Source organism: Hemibagrus wyckioides, linkage group LG26, assembly GCF_019097595.1.
Source record: "Hemibagrus wyckioides isolate EC202008001 linkage group LG26, SWU_Hwy_1.0, whole genome shotgun sequence".
Taxonomy (NCBI): Eukaryota; Metazoa; Chordata; class Actinopteri; order Siluriformes; family Bagridae; genus Hemibagrus; species Hemibagrus wyckioides.
The window spans coordinates 429,156-441,655 of NC_080735.1; the positions used below are offsets into that span (position 1 = coordinate 429,156).

The 12,500-nt window shown below is 38.8% G+C and overlaps 1 protein-coding gene across 1 annotated transcript in view; it reads left to right on the top strand.

Moving 5' to 3' along the window:
- The window catches only part of rgs11 (regulator of G protein signaling 11), a 29,045-nt gene that overhangs the window by 8,910 nt on the left and 7,635 nt on the right, over window positions 1-12,500 (top strand). The window lies entirely within an intron of this gene.

Genomic DNA, 12,500 nt, shown 5'->3' on the forward strand with positions numbered 1-12,500 from the left:
ACACTCTATACACACTCTATACACACTCTACATACACAGCACACACACTCTACACACTCAATACAGTCTACACACACAACACACACTCTATACACACTCTATACACACTCTACATACACAACACACACACTCAATACACTCAATACACTCTACACACACAAGACACACTCTATACACACTCTATACACACTCTACATACACAACACACACACTCTACACACTCAATACACTCTACACACACAACACACACTCTATACACATTCTATACACACACAACACTTACAACACACACTCTATACACACTCTACATACACAACACACACACTCTACACACTCAATACACTCTACACACACTCTACACACAACACACACTCTATACACACTCTACATACACAACACACACACTCTACACACTCAATACACTCTACACACACAACACACACTCTATACACATTCTATACACACACAACACATACAACACACACTCTATACACACTCTATACACACTCTACATACACAGCACACACACTCTACACACTCAATACAGTCTACACACACAACACACACTCTATACACACTCTATACACACTCTACATACACAACACACACACTCAATACACTCAATACACTCTACACACACAACACACACTCTATACACACTCTATACACACTCTACATACACAACACACACACTCTACACACTCAATACACTCTACACACACAACACACACTCTATACACATTCTATACACACACAACACATACAACACACACTCTATACACACTCTACATACACAACACACACACTCTACACACTCAATACACTCTACACACACTCTACACACACAACACACACTCTATACACACTCTACATACACAACACACACACTCTACACACTCAATACACTCTACACACACTCTACACACAACACATACTCTATACACACTCTACATACACAACACACACACTCTACACACTCAATACACTCTACACACACAACACACACTCTATACACATTCTATACACACTCTATACACACTCTACATACACAACACACACACTCAATACACTCAATACACTCTACACACACAACACACACTCTATACACACACTATACACACTCTACATACACAACACACACACTCTACACACTCAATACACTCTACACACACAACACACACTCTATACACATTCTATACACACACAACACTTACAACACACACTCTATACACACTCTACATACACAACACACACACTCTACACACTCAATACACTCTACACACACTCTACACACAACACACTCTATACACACTCTACATACACAACACACACACTCTACACACTCAATACACTCTACACACACTCTACACACACAACACACACTCTATACACACTCTACATACACAACACACACACTCTACACACTCAATACACTCTACACATACTCTACACACACAACACACACTCTATACACACTCTATACACACTCTACATACACAACACACACACTCTACACACTCAATACACTCTACACATACTCTACACACACAACACACACTCTATACACACTCTATACACACTCTACATACACAACACACACACTCTACACACTCAATACACTCTACACATACTCTACACACACACTCTACACACTCAATACACTCTACACACACAACACACACTCTATACACACTCTACATACACAACACACACACTCTACACACTCAATACACTCTACACATACTCTACACAAACAACACACGCTATACACACTCTACATACACAACACACACACTCTACACACTCAATACACTCTACACATACTCTACACACACAACACACACTCTATACACACTCTACATACACAACACACACACTCTACACACTCAATACACTCTACACACACAACACACACTCTATACACACTCTACATACACAACACACACACTCTACACACTCAATACACTCTACACATACTCTACACAAACAACACACGCTATACACACTCTACATACACAACACACTCTACACACTCAATACACTCTACACATACTCTACACACACAACACACACTCTATACACACTCTATACACACTCTACATACACAACACACACACTCAATACACTCTACACATACTCTACACACACAACACACACGCTATACACACTCTATATACACTCTACATACACAACACACACTCTACACACTCAATACACTCTACACATTCTCTACATACACAACACACACACTCTACACACTCAATACACTCTAAACATACTCTACATCGTACTGGATTGTCTGGAGCAAGCATACTGGGCTGGTCAAAAGACCTCCTGTGAGTACACTACAGTTACTACAGTTACAACTCAATACACTGTATACACACTCTACATACACAACACACACTCAATACACTCTACACACACAACACACACTTAATACACACTCTACACACACTCTACACACAGCACACACTCTACACACTCAATACACTCTATACACACTCTACATACACAACACACACTCAATACACTCTACACACACAACACACACTTAATACACACTCTACACACAGCACACTCTACACACAGCACACACTCTACACACTCAATACACTCTATACACACTCTATACACACTCTACATACACAACACACACTCTATACACTCTACATACACAACACACACTTAATACACTCTATATACACTCTACATACACAACACACACTCAATACACTCTACATACACAACACACACTCTATACACTCTACATACACAAAACACTTAATACACTCTATACACACTCTACATACACAACACACACTCTATACACTCTACATACACAACACACACTCAATACACTCTACATACACAACACACACTCAATACACTCTATACACACTCTACATACACAACACACACTCTATACACTCTACATACAAAACACACACTTAATACACACTCTACACAAACTCTATGCACAACACACACTCTACACACTCAATACACTCTATACACACTCTACATACACAACACACACTCTACACACTCAATACACTCTACATACACAGCACACACTTAATACACACTCTACACACAACACACACTCTACACACTCAATACACTCTATACACACTCTATACACACTCTACATACACAACACACACTCTACACACTCAGTACACTCTATACACACTCTACATACACAACACACACTTAATACACACTCTACACACAATACACACTCTACACACTCAATACACTCTATACACACTCTATACACACTCTACATACACAACACACACTCTATACACTCTACATACACAACACACACTTAATACACACTCTACACACACTCTACTCACAACACACACTCTATACACTCTACACATGCTCAATGCACTCTACACACAACACACACTCTACACACACATTCTATACACTCTGCACACACAATCAACACACACATCCGATGTGCTCTGCACACACTACACACACACTACACACAACACACTCTACACAAACTATACACACAACACACTTTACACACAACACACACTCTACACGCACATTCTATACACTCTACACACACACTACACACACTCTACACACACACTACACATACATTCTACACACTCTAAACACAACACACACTCTACACACACTCTACACACACATTCTACACACTCTAAATACAACACACACTCTACACACACATTCTACACACTCTAAACACAACACACACTCTACACGCACATTCTATACACATTCTATACACTCTGCAAACATTCTGCACATTATACACACACATTCTATACTCTCTGCAAACATTCTATACACTCTACACACATTCTATAATCATTCTATACATCCCACACACACTCTACACACACTCTACACACATTCTATACAATCTACACATACTCTACACACACTCTATACACCCTACACACATTCTATACACTCTACACACACACACATTCTATACACATTCTATACACTCTGCAAACATTCTGTACACTCTACACACATTCTATACACATTCTATACACTCTACACACATTCTATAATCATTCTATACATCCTACCTACACTCTACACACACTCTACACACATTCTATACACCTTACACACACTCTACACACACATTCTGTACACCCTACACACACACTCTACACACATTCTATACACCCTACACACATTCTATACACCCTACATACACTCTACACACACATTCTATACACTCTGCAAACATTCTATACACTCTACACACATATTCTATAATCATTCTATACATCCTACACACACTCTACACACACTCTATACACACTCTACATACACAACACAAACACTCTACACACTCAATACACTCTACACATACTCTACACACACAACACACTCTATACACACTCTACATACACAACACACACACTCTACACACTCAATACACTCTACACATACTCTATACACACTATACACACTCTATACATACTCTACATACACAACACACACACTCTACACACTCAATACACTCTACACATACTCTACACACACAACACACACTCAATACACTCTACACACACTCTACACACACAACACAAACGCTATACACACTCTATACACACTCTACATACACAACACACACTCTACACACTCAATACACTCTACACACACTCTACACACACAACACACACGCTATACACACTCTATACACACTCTACATACACAACACACACTCTACACACTCAATACACTCTACACACACTCTACACACACAACACACACGCTATACACACTCTATACACACTCTACATACACAACACACACTCTACACACTCAATACACTCTACACATTCTCTACATACACAACACACACACTCTACACACTCAATACACTCTAAACATACTCTACATCGTACTGGATTGTCAGGAGCAAGCATACTGGGCTGGTCAAAAGACCTCCTGTGAGTACACTACAGTTACTACAGTTACAACTCAATACACTCTATACACACTCTACATACACAACACACACTCAATACACTCTACACACACAACACACACTTAATACACACTCTACACACACTCTACACACAGCACACACTCTACACACTCAATACACTCTATACACACTCTACATACACAACACACACTCAATACACTCTATACACACTCTACATACACAACACACACTTAATACACACTCTACACACACTCTATGGACAACACACACTCTACACACTCAATACACTCTATACACACTCTACATACACAACACACACTCTACACACTCAATACACTCTATACACACATTCTATACACATTCTATACACTCTGCAAACATTCTATATACTCTACACACATTCTATAATCATTCTATACATCCTACCTACACTCTACACACACTCTACACACATTCTATACACCTTACACACACTCTACACACACATTCTGTACACCCTACACACACACTCTACACACATTCTATACACCCTACACACATTCTATACACCCTACATACACTCTACACACACATTCTATACACTCTGCAAACATTCTATACACTCTACACACATATTCTATAATCATTCTATACATCCTACACACACTCTATACACACTCTACACACACTCTATACACACTCTACATACACAACACACACACTCTACACACTCAATACACTCTACACATACTCTACACACACAACACACACTCTATACACACTCTACATACACAACACACACACTCTACACACTCAATACACTCTACACATACTCTACACACACAACACACACTCTATACACACTCTATACACACTCTACATACACAACACACACACTCTACACACTCAATACACTCTACACATACTCTACACACACAACACACACTCTATACACACTCTACATACACAACCACACACTACACATACTCTACACACACTCTATACACACTCTACATACACAACACACACACTCTACACACTCAATACACTCTACACACACTCTACACACACAACACACACGCTATACACACTCTATACACACTCTACATACACAACACACACTCTACACACTCAATACACTCTACACACACTCTACACACACAACACACACGCTATACACACTCTATACACACTCTACATACACAACACACACTCTACACACTCAATACACTCTACACATACTCTACATACACAACACACACACTCTACACACTCAATACACTCTAAACATACTCTACATCGTACTGGATTGTCAGGAGCAAGCATACTGGGCTGGTCAAAAGACCTCCTGTGAGTACACTACAGTTACTACAGTTACAACTCAATACACTCTATACACACTCTACATACACAACACACACTCAATACACTCTACACACACAACACACACTTAATACACACTCTACACACACTCTACACACAGCACACACTCTACACACTCAATACACTCTATACACACTCTATACACACTCTACATACACAACACACACTCAATACACTCTATACACACTCTACATACACAACACACACTCTACACACACTCTATGGACAACACACACTCTACACACTCAATACACTCTATACACACTCTATACACACTCTACATACACAACACACACTCTACACACTCAATACACTCTACATACACAACACACACTTAATACACACTCTACACACAACACACACTCTACACACTCAATACACTCTATACACACTCTATACACACTCTACATACACAACACACACTCTACACACTCAGTACACTCTATACACACTCTACATACACAACACACACTTAATACACACTCTACACACACTACACACAATACACACTCTACACACTCAATACACTCTATACACACTCTATACACACTCTACATACACAACACACACTCTATACACTCTACATACACAACACACACTTAATACACACTCTACACACACTCTACTCACAACACACACTCTATACACTCTACACATGCTCAATGCACTCTACACACAACACACACTCTACACACACATTCTATACACTCTGCACACACAATCAACACACACATCCGATGTGCTCTGCACACACTACACACACACAACACACTCTACACAAACTATACACACAACACACTTTACACACAACACACACTCTACACACACATTCTATACACTCTACACACACACTACACACACTCTACACACACACTACACATACATTCTACACACTCTAAACACAACACACACTCTACACACACTCTACACACACATTCTACACACTCTAAATACAACACACACTCTACACACACATTCTACACACTCTAAACACAACACACACTCTACACGTACATTCTATACACATTCTATACACTGCAAACATTCTGCACATTCTACACACACATTCTATACTCTCTGCAAACATTCTATACACTCTACCCACATTCTATAATCATTCTATACATCCCACACACACTCTACACACACTCTACACACATTCTATACAATCTACACATACTCTACACACACTCTATACACCCTACACACATTCTATACACTCTACACACACACATTCTATACACATTCTATACACTCTGCAAACATTCTATATACTCTACACACATACTATACACTCTAAACACATTCTATAATCATTCTATACATCCTACATACACTCTACACACACATTCTATACACATTCTATACACTCTACACACACACATTCTATACACATTCTATACACTCTGCAAACATTCTATACACATTCTATACACTCTGCAAACATTCTATATACTCTACACACATTCTATAATCATTCTATACATCCTACATACACTCTACACACACTCTACACACATTCTATACACCCTACACACACTCTACACACATTCTATACACCCTACACACATTCTATACACCCTACATACACTCTACACACACATTCTATACACTCTGCAAACATTCTATACACTCTACACACATATTCTATAATCATTCTATACATCCTACACACACTCTACACACACTCTACACACATTCTATACACCTTACACACACTCTACACACGCATTCTATACACTCTACACACATATTCTATAATCATTCTATACATCCTACACACACTCTACACACATTCTATACACCTTACACACACTCTACACACACATTCTATACACTCTACACACATTCTATACACCCTACACACACTCTACACACACATTCAATACACCCTACATACACTCTACACACACACTCTGTACACTCTATACACATTCTATACACCCTACACACACTCTACACACACACACATTCTATACACTCTACACACACTCTACACACATTCTATACACCCTATATACACTCTACATACACATTCAATTCACTCTACACACACATTCTTTACACTCTAAACACAACACACACTCTACACGTACATTCTATACACATTCTATACACTGCAAACATTCTGCACATTCTACACACACATTCTATACTCTCTGCAAACATTCTATACACTCTACCCACATTCTATAATCATTCTATACATCCCACACACACTCTACACACACTCTACACACATTCTATACAATCTACACATACTCTACACACACTCTATACACCCTACACACATTCTATACACTCTACACACACACATTCTATACACATTCTATACACTCTGCAAACATTCTATATACTCTACACACATACTATACACTCTAAACACATTCTATAATCATTCTATACATCCTACATACACTCTACACACACATTCTATACACATTCTATACACTCTACACACACACATTCTATACACATTCTATACACTCTGCAAACATTCTATACACATTCTATACACTCTGCAAACATTCTATATACTCTACACACATTCTATAATCATTCTATACATCCTACATACACTCTACACACACTCTACACACATTCTATACACCCTACACACACTCTACACACATTCTATACACCCTACATACACTCTACACACACATTCTATACACTCTGCAAACATTCTATACACTCTACACACATATTCTATAATCATTCTATACATCCTACACACACTCTACACACACTCTACACACATTCTATACACCTTACACACACTCTACACACGCATTCTATACACTCTACACACATATTCTATAATCATTCTATACATCCTACACACACTCTACACACATTCTATACACCTTACACACACTCTACACACACATTCTATACACTCTACACACATTCTATACACCCTACACACACTCTACACACATTCAATACACCCTACATACACTCTACACACACACTCTGTACACTCTATACACATTCTATACACCCTACACACACTCTACACACACACACATTCTATACACTCTACACACACTCTACACACATTCTATACACCCTATATACACTCTACATACACATTCAATTCACTCTACACACACATTCTTTACACCCTACACACACTCTACACACACATTCTATACACCTCACACACACATTCTATACACCCTACACACACTCTACACACACATTCTATACACCCCACACACACATTCTATACACTCTACACACACTCTACACACACATTCTATACACCCTACACACACTCTACACACACATTCTATACACCCCACACACATTCTATACACCCCACATACACATTCTATACACTCTACACACACTCTACACACACATTCTATACACCCTACACACACTCTACACACACATTCTATACACCCTACACACACTCAATTTCAATTCATTTTTGTATAGCGCTTTTAACAAAGAGCATTGTCTCAAAGCAGCTTTACATGAGAAACAAACATATAAACAGACAGACAGTCCTAGATGTTATATAAATATACACTCTCTACACACATTCTATACACTGCCCACACACATTCTATACATTCTACACACATTCTATACACCCTACACACACTCTGCACACACATTCTATACACTCTACACACACTCTATACACACATTCTATACACCCTACATACACTCTGCACACACATTCTATACACTCTACACACACATTCTATACATTCTATACACTCTACATACATTCTATATACCCTACACACACTCTGAACACACATTCTATGCACTTTACACACACATTCTGTACAGTCTACACAGACTCTATACACACATTCTATACACCCTACACATACTCTGCACACACATTCTATACATTGTATACACACTACACACATTCTATACACTCTACACACACACATTCTATATACCCTACACACATTCTATACACCTTAAACACACTCTACACACATTCTACACACTCTACACACACTCTACACACATTCTATACACTCTACACACACATTCTATACATTCTATACACACTACACACATTCTATACACTCTACACAGACACATTCTATATACCCTACACACATTCTATACACCTTACACACACTCTACACACATTCTATACACTCTACACACATTCTATACACTCTACACACACATTCTATACACTCTACACACATTCTATACACTCTATACACACCCTACACACATTCTATAAATTCTTTGCACACTCTACACACACATTCTATACACACTACACACACTACACACACTTTACACACATTCTATACAATGTTCCCTCTAATTTTTTACTGCGCTGAGCAAATAAAAATTTCTATGAGCGCAAACATTTAACCTGTGAGCAATTTCAGCAAAAATCTTTATATAGTCACAAAAAAGCGTGCACGCAGCTTAAAGGGAACATTGATTCTATACACTCTACACACATATTTCATACACCCTACACACACTCTACACACACAGTCTATACACCCTACACACACTCTACACACACAGTCTATACACCCTACACACACTCTACACACACAGTCTATACACCCTACACACACTCTACACACACAGTCTATACACCCTACACACACTCTACACACACATTCTATACACTCTACACACACTTTACACATACATTCTATACACTCTACACACACCCTACACACATTCTGTACACCCTAAACACATTCTATACACTCTACACACACATTCTATATACCCTACACACAGTCTACACACATTCTATAAACCCTACACACACTCTACACACACATTCTATACGCTCTACACACATTCTATACACTCTATACACACATTCTATAGGCTCTACACACATTCTACACAGATTCTATACAATCTATACAAACTCTACACACACATTCTATACATTCTATACACACTCTACACACACATTCTACACACACTACACACACTCTACATGCATTCTATACACTCTATGTACACTCTACACACACATTTCATACACCCTACACACACTCTACACACACATTCTATACACCCTACACACACTCTGCAAACATTCTATACACCCTACACACATTCTATACACTCTACACACACTCTACACACACATTCTATACACCCTGCACACACTCTACACACACATTCTATACACCCTACACAGACTCTACACACACATTCTATACACTCTACACACATTCTATATACTCTACACACTCTACACACATTCTATACACCCTACACACATTCTATAGACTCTACACACACTACACACTCTCCACACACACCCTGTGTACAGTGTGTATTCTAAAAGCTGATAGTTTGAGAGAGTTTATAAATCTATATAAAGCGGTACTTCCTGTTCTGTTCCTGTATTAAATACCAGACATCTGAGACTTTCTCCTCTCTCTCACTTCCCTGTGAGGCGTCTGAATGTCTCCTTATCTGCAGCAGTGTAGAATGTTCCTCAGCAGGCAGAACTGACCAGTACATCTGTAACACAGGGGAATGTTGTGTTTTACATTTGAAAGAGTACTGACCGAACATCATATACTGTGGCTAATGATTCAGTCACTCACTAGATTCTGATTTACAAACAGAGTTTTTTATGTTTGTGAACACATGAGTAAACCTTCAGAAGGATTCTCAGAAAATGTGTACAAAATGAATTCTGTGCCTTTTATATGATCATTGTGGTTACAGCGCCTGTAAAGAACATTCTGAACATGCTGCTCTATCTGCAGAGAGTTTTTAACTTCTGAAATATTCAGTCAGTCAGATAAAAGTCAGATAAAATCCTCAGCTTTATTTTTATTTTTAAATCTCAGAGCTGGGATTATGTCCATGAATGGGAAATAGGAAGGAGAAGAGTTTAATGCAGTGTGAGAATGGAGGAGGGATAGAGAAGGGAAGAGACCTGGGATTGAGAATAAGTGAGAGTGTGTGTGTGTGTGTGTGTGTTGTTGGCAAGGTCATAATGACTGGGGCTTTCTTTTTAATGGATCCATCTTCTGCTACAAAGCTTAAGAGGATTCCATTACTGAGATATCCAGTGTATGTGTGTGTGTGTGTGTGTGTGAGAGAGAGAGAGAGAGAGAGAGAGAAAGAGAGAGAGAGAGAGTGTGTGTGTGTGTGTGTGAGTGTGTGTGAGTGTGTGTGTATGTGAATATAA